Consider the following 20621-nt stretch of genomic DNA (forward strand, 5'->3'; position numbering starts at 1 on the left):
TTCCTACTTGCCCGCCTCCCACCAGACAAATGGCAGACCCCAGCAGGAGAGCCACCCCGTGCGTGCTCCAGAGCTGACAGCTGTATGGCGCGTCCTTGCTGGGAGACATACCTGCAGGTGGAAGACAAACACACGTATTCACTCACAGACAGCACAACGAAAACACTGTGGAAAAAGGCAAAAATGATCCACACTGAGTATCTCTGGCCACTTGATTTTGCGTTTAAGTGAATGGTGACACACGACTATGTCAGATCTTGGAAGACGCACTGAGGCAGGAACCACACCTTGAATTCCTTTGTATTCTCCCCAAGGAGGCATGCGTGTTGGTCTTGGCACCATACATGGCTCCCAGAGTGAATGTGTGTCATGCAGAGTGGTAAAGGTGTGCCTCGAATCTCCTAATCTTTCAGGTGAAGAGTTCAGATACCCAGTGGATTTGTGAGAAGGTTGCAGACATGTCACTTAATGGGTTAATCTCACTGACTGCCCCCCAGCCCAACCCTTGGCTTCCTACTTCTTCCTCTGAAGAGGACTCTGGTTTCGTACTCCACAGAGTATGAGGCAGTGGAAAGAAGTAAGATGGCCATCCCGATTTCCCAGAGGGCAAGAAAGCAGACTTGCACGTGGCAGGTAGTCCCTGATGAGCGGTCCCGAAGCTCTAAGAAAATTGCAGAAGACCGAGGAGCATAAGAGGAGGGCTGCTGAGGCTTTCCTACCACTTCAGGCTCCCAAGAACAGGGTTGCCTCATGAGAGACTAAATTCCTTAATCTTTTGAGGCATTCCAGCAAAAGCTGAAAGAGTTCTTGGAAATGTTCGAGAAAAATTCATGCATCAGAGAAGGAGAGGAATCACCTCAAAGATTTTAGAATTCTACAATTTTATATCCCCTTGTCCACGGGGGCAAGGACAGCTACACATGAATAAGACTCTGTTTCCCTCTCCAAAAGTCCCAGGAAGGAGGGTATGCCAATCTGGGGGTGATATTTTCCCACAGGACAGACGCAGAGTTCCTTCCTATCCCTTTCCTGTTGCTTACTAGCTATATGACCTTGGGAAGCTCACTTGGCTTCTCCCTGACTAGCTTCCTCACCTGTGAAATGAGAGTAATAATGTCATCTACTTCACATTATTCTTTAAGGATGGAGTCAGATAACATAAGCGCTCAATAAAAGCTGGCTTTTGATCTCATCATTAATGCATCCCTCTCAAGCCTCTAGCCCACTGTTTTTATTTCCTAAGCTGGGCACCAAGGGATGGCCTTAAATGTGGATAATCTATGTCCATCTCCACTGACAGACAGACTGAAAGGTAAGCCAGACACACACACACACACACACACACACACACACACACACATTCATTTCATTTACATGAGCTTATCTTCACAGAGACTAGGGAAAAGAGATGGGAGTGAGGAGTGAGGCTCAGAAGGCCTCACAAAGGAACCAAGTCCATCCGCCTGGGTCTGCAGAAACTCCCCTGGGTCTCAGGGAAAGCCTAGGGTTGGGTGAGGAGTAGATTTTTAATCTCTGATTCAGTTTTTAAACACTAACATCTATTTCTCATGACGAAATAGAATCACCAAAACCCAACCTTGACAGCCTTTTTCTATTTAAATTCTAATGAGTTATACACAGATATTGAAATGTAGGCTGTGAAACATCCTAAGTCTGTGAAAGCAAAGTAATATGAAATAGTTCTTCCTTCGCTGATTAAGCAATAGGGCTGTATTTTAAAATGGCAGGATAGAGTGATTCTACTATTTAAAATGTGAATTGTACCACTCACTTTGCAGAAGGAATAGAGAAATAAGCTTCAGGCAGTGATAATCAAACTTCCCTACCTAATCTTTTAAAAGCACATTGTGTCTTACTTAGCATAAGAAATATACCAAACATTTCTGTAATAAAGAATACAGTTGACCCTTGAGCCCACTGGCACTGCCACTGAAAACCCACATATAAGTGGACCTGTGCAGTTCAAATCAGTGCTGTTCAAGGGTCAACTGCATATGGAAAGAATCAAACGCCTCGAATTTAGCCTAAAATACTGGGGTAAATGGAGGAGGAGGGAGAGAGAAGAGGGAGTTGTAAGAAAAGCATTTGGTTTATTAAAAAGTCATAATTCTATAATATTAAAAAAAAACAATCTTGTTTCATTACCTATAACTACAGTTACTCAAGTCTTGCTAAAAATGAGTTTCCTACTATGGGCCTTTAAATAAGAAAGTTGCTTTAATAATTAAGTGGTAATTTATAAAAAGCAAGAGAGTGACACCAACATAATGGTGGCATAAAATGTTCCTCCTTTTTATTCCCCCCTTTTTTAAACAACAAATTAGATATCCGTCCACAAACAAAGCACCCTGGTGGGTGCTGTGGGATCTAACACCACACACCAAGGGGCCCAGGTGGAGTCTCACCCATGGTACATCCAGTGATAGGCAGACAGAACTGGGAACCAGTGGAGTCAACACACTTGCCCAGACAACCTGTCCTGTGATTGGGGAAAAACCTGGAGAATGCTGACAAGGGGCAGAGGTACAGACAAGAGTGCAGAAGCCCAGCATTCCCAAGGGGGAGAATACAGCATGCCTTTGGAACAAACAAAACTAAAACACAAGTTTGATCATGGCAGAGGCAGGGGAAAGAGAAACTTTCCCAGCATTGCACTCCTGAAAGGCTGCACAAGGCTGATATATTTGGTTGTGGCATCCTCTTTGGTAGTGGAAAGGAGAGTGGTGAGTAAGTGCCAGCTACCCAGGCTGTGAGAGATGCACCTGGAGAAACCCATTTTTCTCAAGCAGGACCCTGGGCAGGTGGTGGTGGTGGGGGCGGGGAAGGTGTTGTTGGGGGGTGTGGGGAAGGCTGGAAAAGGGGTAGATAAAAATTTCAAAGGGCATTAAAGGGATCACATACAGCAGGAAGTCCACCCACAGCCTCCTGAAGTCTCACACCCAGGGATCTCCCTACTGGGGTCTGCAGGCACCCCCAAAGCCTGAGTACTAAAACCACACCTCCCCCAACTCTGCAGCCGCCTTCTTGTGTTTCCATGCACAGCATGAGAAAGAACTCTGGCAAACAGGGAGCCCACTCAGAAAATACCGCTCAGTCTGTAGCCAAGGGAGAAATGGCAAACTTGAGCTATAGTGTCACCTTCTGGAAAACAAAAGAGGTCTCCAGCAGCCGGCAGTGAGTTTTGAATTCCGCCAGAAGAGGGAGCAAGAAGAATGGAGCAGCCGCACCCACACAGAGACAGAGAAAACCCAGATAATGACACCATCAAACAGAACACCAGTAAAGGTAAATACACAGACTTAGAAAACTAAATATGAAATGGGGTCATGTGCTAACCAATTAACTAGAGTATAAAAATCAAAAGGAAAACATATCAAAAATAACTACAGCTGCTATAATGTGTTAACGAACACACAATATAAAAAGAAGTAAATGATGACATCAAAAACATAAAAAGGGGAGGAGGGAGGGGGAAGATAGATGGGGTAAAAGGGGTCAAAGAAATGGTGACATCAAAGCACTAAAAATACATAAATAAATTTTAAAAAACATAAAAGGGCGGAGTAAAAGGGTAAAGCTTTAGTAGATAATCTAAGTTAAGTTGCTAAATGGGCTTAAAATGAACTCTTTTATCTATGATATGTCTTATGCAAGTCTCATGGTACCACAAAGCAAAAACAGAGCAGGAAGATAACAAGGATACAGAGCACACCATCACAGAAAATCGCCAATTTACAAAGATAGGTAGAAACAGAAGGAAAAAGAAACCATGGAAATATGAAACACCCCAAAAAGCAATTAATAAGATGGCATAAGTAACATCAAGAATCAATATTAGATATTGACATAGAAATATAATATTAGAAAACATCACAAATCAATAATAACTCTAGATGTAAATGCATTGAACTCACCAATTAAAAGGCACAGAGTGGCTGAACAGATGAAAAAAAAACAACAACAAAAAACAAAAAACACCCAACTGTATATTGCCTACAAAAGACTCACTTCAGCTTTAAAGATACACAAGCGTCTACAGCCACGCCACCCTGAACAAGCCCGACCCTGTCTGATCTTGGAAGCTAAGCATCTTGGAAGCTAAGCAGGGTCGGGCCTGGTTAGTACTTAGCTGGGAGATCACTTAAGAAGACCAGGTGCTGCAGGCATAAAAAATAAAAATAAAAAATAAGGGATTGTAAGCTGATAAAGTTCTTGCAATCTGTGAGATCAACCAAGGGTTGCCTGGCCTAAAATAATTAATTAATTGATTGATTGATTAATAAAGACACAAAGCTCAGGGTGAAAGGATGAAAAAAGATATTCCACGTGGGTAGAAACCAAAAGAAAATGGGGTTAGCTGTACTTACAGCAGATAAAATAGACTTTAAGCCAAAAACAAAAGCAAGAGACAAAGAAGGATACTATATGATGATAACGGGGGCGATTCATCAAGAAGAGATCACAATCATAAACATACACACACCCAACATGGGAACATTTAAATACAAGAAGCAAATACAAACAGTTCTGAAAGAACAAGCAGATAACAATACCCCATGTTCAGCAACGGATAGATCATTTAGAGATAAAATAAAAAGGGAACAATGGACTCAAACTATATATTAGACCAAATGTACTTAACAGACATTTATTAAAACATTCCATCCAACGAAACTAGAATACATGGTCTTCTCAAAGGCACATGGAACACTCTCCAGGATAGATCATAGAAAAGGACACAAAATAACTCTTAGCAGATTGAAGAAGATGGAAATCATATTATCTTTTCCAATATCGAAGGTATAAAACTAGAAATGAAGAGGAGGAAAGCTGGAAAATCTACAAATATGTGGAAATTAAACAACACATCTCTGAACAAACAATATGTCACAAGAGAAATCAAAAGTAAAATAAAAAAAAATCTCGAAACAAATGAAAATGTAAAGACTACATACCAAAACCTATGGGATATTGCAAAAGCAGTTTGAAAGGGAAGTTCATAGCAAGAAATACATATATTAAGAAAATAGATCACAAATAAGTAACCTAACTTTACACTTCAAAGAACTAGAAAAAGGAACAAATGAAGCCCAAGTTAGCAGGAAGAAGGAAATAACAAAGATCAGAGCAAAAATAAATGACCAGAAAAAAAAAGAGAAAGTATCAGTGAACCGAAGAACTGTTTAAAAAAAAAAAAAAAGAACAAAATGGACAAATTCTTAGTTACACTAAAATAAAAAGAGAGAAGACTCAAAATCAGAAATGAAAGAGATTACAAACGATACTACAGAAATATATAGGAGTATAAGAGACTACAATGAACAATTATATGCTAACGAATTGGATAAATAAATTCCTAAAAAAACATACGACATGCCAAGACTGAATTATGAAGAAAGAGAAAATCTGAACAGACCAATAACTAGTAAGGAGATGGAATCAGTAATCAAAAATCTCCCAACACAGGAAAGCCCAGGACCAGACAGCTTCATTGGGGAATCCTACCAAACATTTAAAGAAGAATTAATGTCAGTCCTGAAACTATTCCAAAAATTGTAGAGGAAGGAACACTTCCAAACTCATTTTATGAGGCCAGCATTAACCTGATACTAAGGCCAGAAAAGAACACCACAAGAAAACTATAGACCAATATCTTTGATGAACATAGATGCGAAAATTCTCAACAAAATATTAGCAAATGGAATTTAACAACACGTTAAAAGAATTAGCTATCATAACCAAGTTGATTTATCCCTGGGATGGAAGGATGGTTCAACATATGCAAATCAATGAATGTGATACACCGTATTAACAGAATAAAATATACAACCATAAGATTATCTCAATAGATGCAGAAACATTTGATGAAATACGATATACTTTCATGATTAAAACCCCCAACAAAATAGGTATATAGAGAACGTATCTCAACATAATAAAGAACATATATGACAAACCAACAGCTACCATTATATTCGACGGTAAAAATTTGAAAAATTTCCCTCTGAGGTCAGGAGAAAATAAGGATGCCTACTCTTGGCACTCCTATTCAACATGGTACTAGAAGTACTAGCTAGAGCAATAAGGCAAGACAAAGAAATAAAAGGCATCCAAATCAGAAATAAAGATATAAAATTGTTGTTATTTGTTAATCATGATCTGATATATAGACAATCCTAGAGACTCAATCAAAAAACTGTTGGAACTAAACAAATTCAGTAAAGTTTCAGGATACAAAATCAACATATAGAAATTAGTTGTGTTTCTATAGAAAACATCTGAAAAAGAAGTTTAAAACAGTATCCTATTTACAATAGCAGCAAAAGCAATAAAATAGGAATAAATTTAACAATGGAAGCCAAAGACCCATACAATGAAAACTATAAGACCTTGATAAAAGAAATTAAATAAGACACAAATAGAAAGATATCCATGTTCATAGATTGAAAGAATTAATGTTGTTAAAGTGTACATTGTACCCAAATCAATCTATAGATTCAATGCAATCCCTATCAAAATTCCAATGGTATTTTTTACAGAAATAGAAGAAACAATCCTAAAATTTGTATGGAATCAAAAATGACCACAAATAGTCAAAGTGAAAATGAAAAAGAAGAACAAAGCTAAAGGTAGCAAACTTTATAGTTTCAAACTACATTACAAAACTATACTAATTAAAACAATATGGTAGTGGTATAAAACATTCACCAATGGAACCAAACAGAGAGCCCAGAAATAACCCCTACTTATATGGTCAACCAACATTTGACAAGGGAGACAAGAATAGTCAATGGGAGAAAGGATAGGCTCTTCGACAAATGGTTGCGAGAAAACCAGATAACCACTTGTAGAAAAGTGAAATTGGACCCCTAACTTACACCACTCACAAAAATTAAATCAAAATGGATTAAAAACTTAAACCTTAGATCTGATGCTACAAAGCTCCTGGAAAAAATGACTTGATATTGGACTGGGAAAGGATTTTTTTTTTTTTAGATATGACACGAAAAGCACAAGTGACAAAAGCAAATTTCAACAAGTGGGACTACATCAAACTAAAAAGTTCTGCACAGCAAAAGAATCAACAAAATAAAAGGCAACCTACAAAATGGGAGAAAATATATGCAAACCATGTATCAGACAAGGGGTTAATATCCAAAACATATAAAGAACTCATACAAATCAATAACAACAAAAAACCCCACCATCCAATAAAAAGTAGGCAGAAAAACTAAACCAATGTTTTTCCAAGGAAGATATTCAAATGGCCAACAGGTACATGAAAAGATGCTCAAATCATGAATCATCAGGGAAATGCAAATCAAAACACCTGCTAGAATGGCTGTCATCAAGAAGAGAAGATATAATAAATGCTGGAGAGGATGTGGAGATAAGGGAATCCTCGTACACTGTTGGTGGGAATATAAATTGGTGCAGCCACTAGCGATAACAATGTGGAGGTTCCTCAAAAAAATAAAAATAGAATTACTATATAATCCAGCAATTCCATTTCTGGGTATATACCCAAAGAAAATGAAAACAGGAGTTTGAAGAGACATCTGTACTCTCAGGTTTATTGTATCATTATTCACAAAAATCAAGATATGGAAACAACCTAAGTGTCCACTGACAGATAATAAAGATGTCTGTCTCTCTGTCTCTCTCTGTCTCTCTGTCTCTGTCTGTCTGTCTGTCTCTCTCTCTCTCACACACACACACACACACACACACACAGGAATATTATTCGGCCATGAAAAAGAAGGAGATCCTATTATTTATGACATGAACAGACCCTCAGGGCATTATGCTAAGTGAGATATGTCAGAGAGAAAAAGACAAATATTATGCTATCACTTATATATAGAATCTAAAAAAGTTGAACTCATAAAAGCAGAGTAGAATGATGCATAATAGAGGCTGGGGGTTGGGGAAATTGGGGATATGTTGTTTAAGGGTACAAACTTAGAATCAGTAGATAAGTCCTGGAGAGCTAAAGCAAATAATAGTGATTACAGATAACAAATACTGTATTATAAAATTCCAAGTAGCTAAAACAGAATTATGCAGAGATAAATGAAAGCTGACAAAGTAACATTCCAATACTTAAACAATGGTTTATTCCTTTAGGCAGTGGAAAATTTTTCTCCCTGATCTAGTTCACATGATAAATTTACTTAGATAAAATATGAATCACAGAAAGGCAAACTTTTGGCCATATCTCCCTATATTATTAATAAGGCTAACTTACAGGAGTCTGAATTCAGAGAGTTTTAACATGGTAATAAAATTTAAAAATTCTGTAAGGTGTACAATTCACACTTTACTATGTGATCTCAAGCTGATCTGAAATTTAAATGAATTTTCTGTTAGAATGTCACTTTAAAACCATGGTTATAATTTAAAAGATCAATATTTTACATTTTTCTCAAAATAGCAAAACACATACCTAGTTAGGGAAATTGAAAAATATCAATACATTCATGGACAATAGTTTAAAAAAGATAACAATACATATGCAACAAGAACCTTTAAAAAGTTAATTAAAAAAACAAAAAAACATGTTACACAAGACTGTCTCATTTCCCAAGAGTCTCCCAACCTCACTGAGAAGATAGGACTAGAAAAATAAACAACAGCATAAAGCAATATGTGCTAAGGGCCAAAATTAAAGTATTAGTAATTACTTTCTACCAAATTAAGAATACACAGTGCCACTAGTGATAATTAGAATCGAAGTGTCTTTGAAAATGCTAATGTAAAACTACTAATTTTCTTCTACAGATGTACACAGAAACATTATCTTTTAGTTAACACCTGTAGCTACTGTTAAAAAAAAAAAACTTGTTGCTTTAGCATCTTCCTTTAGGTTCTTCAGATTTCCTCAGCTCTGGCTCAAAAACAATTTCATTCTTTCTGCTACCTGTGGAGCTGAGCAGAAGAGATTTTGATATGACCTGTAAGCTTCTAGAGGCCCTACTTCTTTTCATGGCACATAGCCAAGCCCATGGGAGCTGATTTGGATGAGTGTATGAGCAATGCAAGAGCACTGGCTATATTCTGGTGTTATGGATGCTGTTTATCCCATAATGTAAGCACCAGGTCCAGATGGTTCTCCCAGTAAGTTCCACCACACACTTTTTTTATAAAGCCAGTATAAAGTATAACTTTGATATCCAAATCAGATACAGCTACAGGGGGAGAAAAATCATAGTTCATTCTTACTCATAAATAAACATGCAAAAGTATTCAATATTAGCACACTGAATCAATATATATATAAATACAATATGAAAAATTAGGATGCAATGGCGATTTCAGGTAATAAAATCTGTTGGTTTATTTCACCATATTTACAAAATTAAAAGGGAAAAAACATTAAACAAGGAATAAGACTATTACCATCTGTCATGGGTTAAATTATGTCCCCCCAAATATGCTGAAATCTAACTCCTAGTACCTGTGAATATGACCTTTTGTGGAAATCGGGTTCTTGTAGATAATCGAGTTAAGATGAGGTCGGTAGGGTGGGCCCTAATCCAATATGATTAGGTTCCTTATGAAAAGGAGACATTTGGACACTGAGACAGACAGACATAGAGGAAAGGCAGGTGAAAACACAGGGAGAAGATGGCCATCTACAAGCCAAGGAATGCCTGAGGCCACCAGAAGCCAGGGGAGAGGCCTGGGACAGATTCTCCCTCAGAAAGAACCAAAACTGCCATCACCTTGATTTCAGACCTCTCGCCTCCAGACAGTGAGACAATAAATTTAAGTTGTTTAAAGCACCCTGTTTATGTTACTTTGAAAAGGCAGCCCCATCTCTACTCAACACTGTCCTGGGAGTCTGACAGTTGAAAAAGAAGAATAGTAATAATAAATTGAAAACAAGGACATAAAACTGTAATTATTTACAGATGGTATTACTGTTTGCATGGAAACTCATAAATAATCTATTAGAATTAAGAAAAGTTTACAAATATTGTTTATACGTAAAATTTTCATATATCAAAGTTTCTACATGGAAACAGTAATTAGAAACTTTAATCTTAAAAAAGACATTTACCATAGTAAAAGTTAGGTATGAATGAAGTATTTAACAAAGATGTAAAAGATCTTTATGGAGAAAATCATAAAATGTTACTGTTAGACATTAAAGATCTAAATTATAACCCCAGCAAACTTCTCTGCAGAAATAGACAAGTCGGTTTTAAAATTTAAATGGAAATCAAAATACAGTTATGCACCACATAAGCGACGTTTCAGTCAACGACAAACTACACATACAACGGTGGTCCCATAAGATGATAATGGAGCTGAAAATTTCCTGACACCTAGTGATGTTGTAGCTGCCATAACGTCACAGTGCAACACATTCCTCATGTGATTGTGGTGATGCTGGTGTACACAAATCCACTGTGCTTCCTGTCATATAAAAGAACAGCACACGCAAGTATATAATACTTGATAATGATAATAAATGACTGTTATTTATGTATTTATTATGCTATACATTTTATTGTTACTTTAGCGTGTACTCTTCCTACTTATAAAAAAGTTTGCTGTAAAACAGTATGCTGTAGTACGCCAGCAGCAGCCTCATATATCTCATGTTTACTTGGTCTCTTGATTGCATCATTTTCTCTTGTGTTTCATTTACTCTTGTGTGGTTTTGTACAGTTCCCTGCTGTAGAAGCTTGTAGCCAAGAGCAATAGGCTGTACCACATAACCTAGGTGTGCAGTATAGGCTATACAACCCAGCTTTGTGTAAGTACTCTGTCATGCTGACACAACAATTAAATCATAGAACTACACATTTCTTGGAACACAGTTCCGCCCTTAAACAGCACATGACTGTATCTAGAATAGTCAAAATGATCTTGAAAATGAGGACTAAAGTTGAAAGACTTACACTAATTGCCTCTAGAAACTGCTATAAAATTGCAGTAATAAGACATTAGGATAGACAAATAGATCAATGGAACAGAAGAGAAAGTCTAAAATTAGAGTCGTACATTGAGTCCATACATTCAACTGGTTTTTGACAAAGGCACCAATGCAATTCAATGGGGAAAGAAAATTCATTTCAATAAATGGTACTAAAAAAACTGGATAACCTTACGGGGAAAAAAAATTAACCTGAATTATTCCGACCTCACAATATACAAAAATTAAAGATGCATTGAATTATTTTAAAAATAAAAGCTAAAACTACAAAGCTTCTAGAAAAACACATAGAAGAATATATTTGAGGCTTTGGGGGTACATAAAGATTTCTTAGGATACAAAAAGTACTAATCATTAAAGAAAAAAGTTGGTAAATTGGATTTTATAAAAATTAAAAACTTGTATCCATTGAAAGACACCATTAAGGAAATGCGTAGACAAACCCCAGACTGGGATAAATTTTTCAATAACATATATGGCAAAGGGCTCATACACAGAATATACAAAAACTCCTACAAACCAAAAGCACAATGAAATACCATTTCACACCAATTAAACAGTTAAAAAGACCAACAACACTAAATGTTAATGAGATGAACTAGAGATCTCATATTTTGTTGGAAGGAGTATGAAATGGTACCCTCACTTTGGAAATCTGTTGTTTCTTCGCAAAGTCAAATATGGATTTATCCTGTTACTCCACAAATCCACTCTTAAATGTTTCCATTTTTCTTGAGTATATACCACTATCCACAAAAGGCTTGCACAAGAATGTGCACAACAGCCTTATTCATAATAGTCAAAAATAGGAAACAACTCAATTTTGTCCATTTGTACCCATTTATATGGTGCAATACAACTCGGGAATAAAAAGGAAAAAACTACTGATAAAGTCAACATGGACGAATCCAATCTCAAAAACACTGAATGAAAGAAACCATACAGATACTCACTGTATTTTCGATTTATATGAAGTTTCAAAGTAAGCAATCTATAGTAACAGAAATCAGAACAGTGTTTATACTTTGGAAAGAAAGGGGGAACCAAGTGGAAAACAACACAAGAGAACTTTCCAGGCTAACGGAAATAAATCTATATCTTGTTGGAGTTATTGGTTACACAGGTATATATATTTATCAAAATTCACTGAACTGTGCACGTAGGTTCTCGGTATTTTACTGTATGCAAATTATGCTTCAACAAAAAGAAAATTTCCCCCTGATCAAGAAAAAAAAATGTAATTCCAATAAAAATTCTGTGTGTGTGTGTGTGTGTGTAAAATTCAACAAGCTGATTATAAAATTCATATGGCACAGAGGGCCAAAAAAAGCAAGACTTATGAAAAAGATAACGGGGACTTGACCCAACAGATAAGATGTAATACGAAGTTACAGTTATTGAGATAATGTGGCACTGCTATAAGGAGAGCCCAAGAGAACATATCTGGATGTCCAGAAACAGACCATGCATTTACAGAACCTTAAAACATGACAAGCGTGGCACTATATATCATAAGGTATATGAAGAATATGAACACGTTCAGTAAGCAGTGCTGGGATAACTAGACATACATATAGAAGAAAAAAAGTAGTTTTCTACCTGCTACCAAGCATCAAAATTATTCCAGATGAATTATAATTCTTAAGTATAGCAGGGCTAACTTTCAAACTTTGAAAATATGGGAAAAAACATTCATGACCTTACGGTAGGGAAGAATTTCGAAAATAAGATATAAAAAAAAGTACGAACCCTAGGGAAAAAGATAAATTCATTCACATTAAAATGTAAAACCTTTGTTCTTTAAAAGATACCATAAAGAAAGTGAGAAGTTAAGATGGGGAAAAATATAGGGATGGGGAAAAAACACTGACATCAGATATGTGACAAAAAAAATATACCTAGATGATACAGAGAACTCCTACGGAAAGAAAATAACAATAATCTAATAGAAGAATGGGCAAAATTCATGAAGAGGAGTTTCAAAGAAGTGGAAACAAGAACAAATAGCCATGAAAGAATGCTCAAGCTGATGAAGCTGGAATTGCAAATTCTAGCTACAATGAGACCCCATTTTACACCTATTAATGTGACCAAATCACTGAAGCCTGATGACATCAAGTGTTTGCAAGAACACTGAGAAATGAAAACTCCCTACACTGCTGGTGGAAGCTTCTAAACTGGCAAGAGCATTTTGGCGTCATCTAGAAAGCCCTTGATGTGACTAAGCTGGTGGTTCTACCTCCAGGGGCGTGCCCTACAGAAGCGACGTCCGCCGGGGCAAAAGCAAGAAAGACGGCAGCCGTCTTGCTTGAGGAGAAGGAAAACGAGACAACTCAAGTTATCTGGACAGCATGGAATACTACAGAGCAGCTAGCTACGAGGATGACTCTCAGCGCTGAGGGCCGAACATGATATGCTGAACGATATGGAAGGCCTTGGAAGAATTAAAGACATGGAAATCCATCTAATATAATAGGGTTTCAGCCATAAAGAAAAGTAAGGGAATGACGAACGCAAGTGCAGGGAGGAGAGGACCGTGAACAGGGATGCGCCAGATTTCAAAGGCATTCTTAATGATCTGTTTAAGTTGGGGTTGCTTTTATTATTATTTTTTGTACTTCATAAAGGCTATAAATATTCTTTTAAATGTCTTAAATATAATGCATATAAATATTAAATTTTACTAATTTCCCCAAACTAGCTCACCCCGGAATTAGATACAGAAACTACTAGTTTAATAAATTTGGTAGGATTCACAAAATACATGTTCCTTTGCTTAAAATTTCATTTAATAAAAACATGTATCATACACGTAAGTGATTACTTGTAATTTCTTAGCTCATCTAAATCCAGTGCTGAGTTTACATTGTACCCATATTTACAAAGACCAGTATGAGGCATCCTGTCAAGTATCCCCCTAGATTATTCTCTGAGGGAAGAAAACACTGACATGTGGTGGGCAGATACTCTGTGCGGGGTCAGTGTTTGCGCCTTCCGGGGTCACGGTCTCCAAAAGGCGGCCTCTTAACTCCTGGGCCTCTACCCAGCTTCAGCTTCAGCTTCTCCTTTGGCCTCCAGTGCTGTACATGTATCTCTACTCCTATACGTTGGCCAGTTCAAGACTGGTGCTACTAATCGCCTCACTCCCTTTTTCTTTTCCTCTCTACTAAATCTCACCAAGGCCAGGCCGGAAAAAAAAAAAAAAAGTCACCCAGAAAGAATATACACAGAATAAGAGCAATTTCTGAAGTAAACAGATTATTTAGATATAGAAAGAGGCATGTAGATCCAACACTACAAGATTAAAGAAAAAATATTTATATAGACACCTTCTCTGAGATAGAAATAAATATATGCTGCTAAAAGAATGCAATAACAAAGATGCACTCATTAAGATGGGTCTTCACCAGTAATCATTATTCCTGATCCAAAGAATGACACTCTCATCTCCTATCACAAAAAGTGGACACAATGACAGGAGCCTTAAGATGGGAATGGTGCCCTACGTATCTGCAAAAAAAGTTTCACATTTGAGAATTATATGAAACAAAGTCTTTATAGCCCTAGGTAGATATACGTGCACCAGAGATTCATCACTTCAGAGGGTAAAAACTCAAAAACTCCTCAACGGGTATTATGCCCTATAACAGGAAGTACTTTTTTATGAACAGGCTAAAGATGAATTCTTCATCTACACTTTAAAAAGAACACTCTACCTAAAGCTAGATTTGCTACTATAACATTTTACATTAATTTTTTTTTTTTTTGAGTCTCTGATAGTCCCTTATAAGTGAATAGAGATCATAGGGTCACACTAAGGTTTGGACCAGTCAGGCCAGATTCAAAAACAATACATGAGGGTGGACAGAAACGTGGACCTCACACCTGAGACATCATCAAGTCCTTACCCTCTTCAAAAGCTTCGGAAAATATGCCACCGTCTAAAAGATCTCCAAACTCGCCCTAACATGTGAAGCCCTTGAAAACCTAACCTCAGCCAACTTTATTTCTCTTATTTATAGAGAAGTTACAGCTATTACCTATTTGTATTACTCCACGTAGCTCACTTATTTTATTAGTTACATTCAGTTCCAAGTTCTTGAATTGGCAGCTTCAGTTCAAAAGAGCTCATTATCCAAAGGCACAAGGGTCCGAGGTACTCTACACACCAACCAGCCATCAGAGGGACCCTGAGCAAAAACTGCTCCCTGGGTACCTTTTCAAGGGACAACAGTCACAAAATAGTTACCGTTAACTACAACGGTTTGGTTAATTTAACAACAATCCCTGAAGTTAAAAACCCTGCCTCATTCTTATCTGCCTACTGCAGTCACTTGTACCTATGGAAAGCTGCAACATTCGAAGGCTCAAAGCTTGTGTCAGGAGTGGTCGTGGGGCACAGACTGCACGGAACCCTTCACTGATGGCTGGTCACAGAGATTCAGGAGTTATGTAGGGTGCCTGACTTCTTTGAATCTTCCTGTGATTTGCAGTATGTTTATACATACAGTGAATTTTTAAAAATTTATATTTTGTCATTTTAATGGAAGACTTTCCTTTTAAAGGGGAAAAAAAAGTTTCTTAAGAAGCTTCTCAGTTAACCTGGGTAAACATATATAGGAAAATCACAAAGCAATGGACCAATACCAATATCCATTACAGGAGACATCTCTGAGAAAACTGAAAACATCAGAGCTAAAAACCAAACCTTGAAGGGAATTAACAGAAGTTGTCACACATTCTTACACTCCTGGAAAGGGCTGGGAGAGAATTCAGACCCTCCCAAGTCTCTTAGTTCTTTCCGGCTCCAGGTCACCAGGTTACGATGTTGGTCTGTCCCATATGATCAGGAGAAAAAGCTCAAGTTCAGAGGACAGACCTGAGGGGAAATCATCAGGCTGAAGGGCGAGGGTCCAGAAAGGTGTGCTCTGCACTCTGCAACAGGGCACGACACTACGAGTTACTCCCTGTGTTGTTTTAAGTTGGTCCTGATGGAGATTTAAGGGAGGAAAATTTAGAAGCAAGTGCAGGGGCCAGCTTTCTAGTGGTCCCAGAGATGGACGCTGACCTGGTGCCTGGATTGGGATAGCTCAGAAAAGTCAGGTGGTAGACTCTGTTGGGTGGGGCAGGTGTTGGCATCAGCCTGGCTCGGGTCAGCTTCCTAATAAAGTAGAAACAGTGAGGGCAGTTACTTAAGGACCTGTCGGCCAGTGTCCAGCCTCTGTATTGGCATCCCCGCCGCACTGAGCACAAACTCGGAAACTCCCATCCTGCTCCCTGGCACAGGCCCTCCCCTATGCTCATCTTTCCTCTCCTGGCCACGTTATCATAGGTAGGGAGCACGACAAGTAGATATGATCGGACACACTTTTTTCTTTGGCCTATGCTGTTTTCCTGATGGAATGAATAGCCAAATCACAGATTCAAAACTATTGGGTGGGAAAAGATGAACCTTGCTAGCAAAACTGCTGCTGCTACTGCTATCTTCAGATGCTTTCTTTAGCTAAATTAGCAAAATAAAATGTTAATTGAAGTCCACTGCTAAAGACCCCCAATTCCTATGGGTGACTCCATGGATGCTGACAGTCTATAGAATTAACACATTCAATAAAACCACATCAGTGTCTCCAAACTTTAGTTAGCACCTAAATGATGAATTTGGGTGGCTTCATGGGCAAATTAGCTCTTCTTCAGATATAAACTGACTATAACTACAATTGACATCATCTCAAGGTTTTTAAAAATATGAATTATCTTAGTGACCACTCTAAAGTCAGATGAGATTTGAGAAGACTTAAAGGCTTAGTAGTCACAAACTTGATTTGTGTGTGTGGGGGGTATGTATATGATGAAAAGGCTTGACATTTTTGTTTCTTAAACTGCCATTGGCTTCTCAGAAAAAGATCTCTCCTAAATCTGCAAAGTAATATAATGGGATAATTAGGGGACTAGGCATGTGGAAACAAAAGAGAAACATGACAGGAGACAGAGTACACTTAGTGTCTGGGGTCGCCAGAAGCACAGGGAGGGGAAATTGCTTACTGGGGCCTGGGTGCTATGAGCTTGCTGAGGGATCCAGAGCAGTTTTATCCCAGTTGCTCCTGCTGCTTCAAGGGGACATGGAACGCAGCCCAACATTAAATTAAAATGGAATCAAGTCATGTCACCACTGTGGTATTCTTGATTTAAACACACACACACACACACACACACACACACACACACACAGTCACCATAAACTAATCATAAGAAAATGCCACCCTACCCCAAACTAAGGGACATTCTATAAAATCTCTCTCTTGTTCATGAGTGTTAAGGTCACAAAAAATGAGAAACTGTCACAGGTTAGAGACCAAGGAGATGTGAACAACTAAATGCAATGTGGAAAACTGGATCAGAAACAGAATTGTGGAAGAGAAAGGACATTAGTGGAAAAACTGGTGAAACTGAACAGCCTGTAGTTTGGTTGGCAGTGCTGAAGCTAACTTACTGACTCTGCTGACTATACCATAGTCCCACGGGATGGTAACAAAAGGGAGCTCAGGAAAAGGTTTATGTGAGTTTTGCACTGTTTTCCCACTCTTTCCTAAGCCTAAAGTTACTTCAAAACAGTTAAAAATAGATAAACGTAATTAGTTTTTTGTTTATTACCTTGCCTTAGAGTAATCAAAAAAGAAAAGAGAGCCGAGACTCTCCTTTTCTATCAGGAAAGAAAATGCTCAGAGTGATCTGAGTGGAGCAGGCAACGGCCAGCAGTCCGATAGCTGGCCCCTCGGTGCCTCAGGCTGCTCAAGCGAATTCATGATCTTTTTTTATGTTACTTTTGGAGGTGATTCTTCTCAAGTTAGTGTCCTAGCTTAAAATTACAGATATGAATAATACTTAAAAATTAATTTTTTCTCCTGAGAATACATTTCAAAGAGGAGACTTAGGGATTTTTGCTCATTCGAACTATTTCTTATAGAGGAATTCAGATGGGATTGGGGTATCTGTGAGCTGACTCCCACTGGGTCCAAAATCTCACTTACTATGAGTTTCAGGAGAAGATGACAGGTGAGGGGCTCTGATGTTAAGCAGTAGGGCTGCAAGTAAGCAGAACTGGGAGAGAGCGGAGGAGCAAGCCTCTAAGTGCTCTTGACCTCTGTCAGGTTCGGGGTCCAGAGCTGAAGTGGGCCTGGCACAAAGCAGACATTCTCCATATTGATCTGGAGGTCCTGAGTTCCAGCGGCTTGTCTACCTATGTATGATCTTGGACATGGCACTTAAAGTGTCTGGGCATGTTGCCTCCTTGTAAAATAGGAATTGGGACTGGATGGTGCGTTTTCCCTATACTAATCTCCAGCTGCCCTACGGAGAGGGTAGTAATAACATGGGAGCTCAGACTTCTAGAAGGCTCCTTATGTGCCCGACTCTGTATTAAATGCTCCCTTCATGCTCACAACGAGCCTATAAGGCAAGAACTGTCACCATTGCATTCTGCAGGGGGAGTCAGGGGGCAGGAATGGAGGTTTATAAAGGCTCAGTGACCATGGGGAACAGGGGTTCCCACCCAGGCAGTTTGCCTCAGGAGTACACGTACTTCACCACTGAGCCACCAGGCTACCCAGGGGTAGGAGTTGCTCAAGTCTGGACTAAGTATGGGGACCAAGTGACTGCCGCTGATGGCCACCTCTTAAGAGCCCATAAGCACTAGGTTTGGTCAGATACTGCATACTTGATATATGTGAGGTCCTTTCATTCTCACACTACCCTGAGAGATGGACATTATTATGGACACACAGAGATTTTCAGTGGCTTGCTCAAGGTGACAAAGCCACTGGGTGATGAAGCAGGGACTTCAATCCCAGTTTCTGTATCTGACTCCAAGGTCATATCCTTCCACTCTATTGACCAAAGGGGACAAGTGTGATTTCAGATGCTCTTAGAACTAGGTCCTCATAAAGAAAGTAACAACTGTAAACATGATGCCACTGTGACTTGAGGCCTACAGATGCCCATCTACTATAGCTCCTCCTAGGGACTTGTTATCAGCAGGGCCCTGGTCTTCCCAGCTTGAGTCTAGAGGAGGCAGGCATCCTATCATAATTCCTCATCTGCCTCCTTAGGTTTCTCTGCTTCCAAAATGGCTTGTCCTGTTCTCTGTCCCCTAAACAACCTTTGTCACAAATAAATGGTTCTTAAAATGGGGTTCACTGTCAGTAATGCCTTGCTAAATTTCAGATACATTTCTCCATTGACCTCATAATCTTATCAAAACAGGATATAAGTTTATGTGACATGAGTTGTTCTTATAGAACCACACCCCATGTTGGCCCCAAGTTCTTCTCTAAGTTCTCACAGCCAACTGCTCAGTGGCTCAATACTGAAACTTGCCACGAATCCACAACAAATTTCTTGAATTGTACTAAAGACTTGTTCCTCTTTTGAAAATCAGGATGCAACTTCACAACCATTCCATGTTACCTTTTGTACTCATATGACAGAGACAGCAGAAACTAGTTATAGCACAATAAACCTGTTCCAGTGACCTAAAAGAGTATCTTAAAGAAGAAGAAGAAAAAAACACACACACACAGTTAAGGTCTAACATCTAAATTGTCATCTTGATATTATTCCGCTACACACTTAGATGTGACTAGCCATAGGTGGTGTCCTTTTCTTGAGCATTATTAACCAAAGTTACTTAAATACACAGGTAAATATACACACATACAGACATATCTATACCACTTATACACATTACATATTCATACATGCCACATATATACATATAGTCTGTGTATATCTGTGCATATAGCATATACATCCTATAACAGTGACATCAACAGCCATAACCGAGAACAGGCTTTGGGAAGAGCAGCAAAGGTGGAAGAGGAAATGTGGGAGTGTAGGTGTCTAGGGATCCCCTTTAAAACACCTTCCCCAATACTGGACCTTCAAACAGCCACAAAAAATTATCCAGTGCCTACAGGATCCTAGGCAATTGTCCTTGTTTACATACGTGATTTTCCTTGAATCTTTACTCAACAGCAGCTACTTGACTATCGAGAAAAGATCTTGGTCTCAAATCACCTGCAAGACTTCACAACACACTCAGTGTCAGGCTCATTTGGGGTGGCCCCAAATAAACTTGTTACTTTTACATTCATTTAGTAGTTCTGTATTTTTAAGAAAAAAATTTTAATAAAGAAAGATGAGTCAGGTTTACCACAGAGGAGATGAGTTGTAAAATATGGGCCAAATTATTTGGCAGTTTCCAAACACCTGGCCACCATAATGATTAATGTATTTCTAACAAGGACTGGAAACAGTCAAAGATGCTTAAATTATTAAGTAAAATTTCCTCAAGTTTTCTTAAAGGATCATAAATGTTTAATATTAGCAGGAAGGAATAAGGCAGAATAATGCCTTTTTTTCCCCCCTAAACAGAAATATCAGCTGAAAATCAGGCCTAGAAAATTCAGCGTTTTTTAAACAGTGAGTTCTGTGCTTTTAAAACTTGTTAGCTAGAGTTGCCTGACCAAAGAATGGGCTCCTTACCTATCAGTCGCTGGAGGGTTAGGCAGAGGCTGAAGCATCCTGGGACCCTGCAGAGGTGGAAGAGGACTGCTGCTCGTGTAGATGGTAGAGGGGAAAGGCAAGGCATAGCACCCCA

At 38.5% G+C, this 20621-nt stretch overlaps 1 protein-coding gene across 4 annotated transcripts in view; it reads right to left on the bottom strand.

The window, feature by feature from the left end:
* TGFBRAP1 (transforming growth factor beta receptor associated protein 1) overlaps positions 1 to 20621 on the bottom strand; it is a 65420-nt gene that overhangs the window by 36758 nt on the left and 8041 nt on the right. The window lies entirely within an intron of this gene.

Source organism: Rousettus aegyptiacus, unplaced genomic scaffold (assembly GCF_014176215.1).
Source record: "Rousettus aegyptiacus isolate mRouAeg1 unplaced genomic scaffold, mRouAeg1.p scaffold_m13_p_7, whole genome shotgun sequence".
Lineage (NCBI taxonomy): Eukaryota > Metazoa > Chordata > Mammalia > Chiroptera > Pteropodidae > Rousettus > Rousettus aegyptiacus.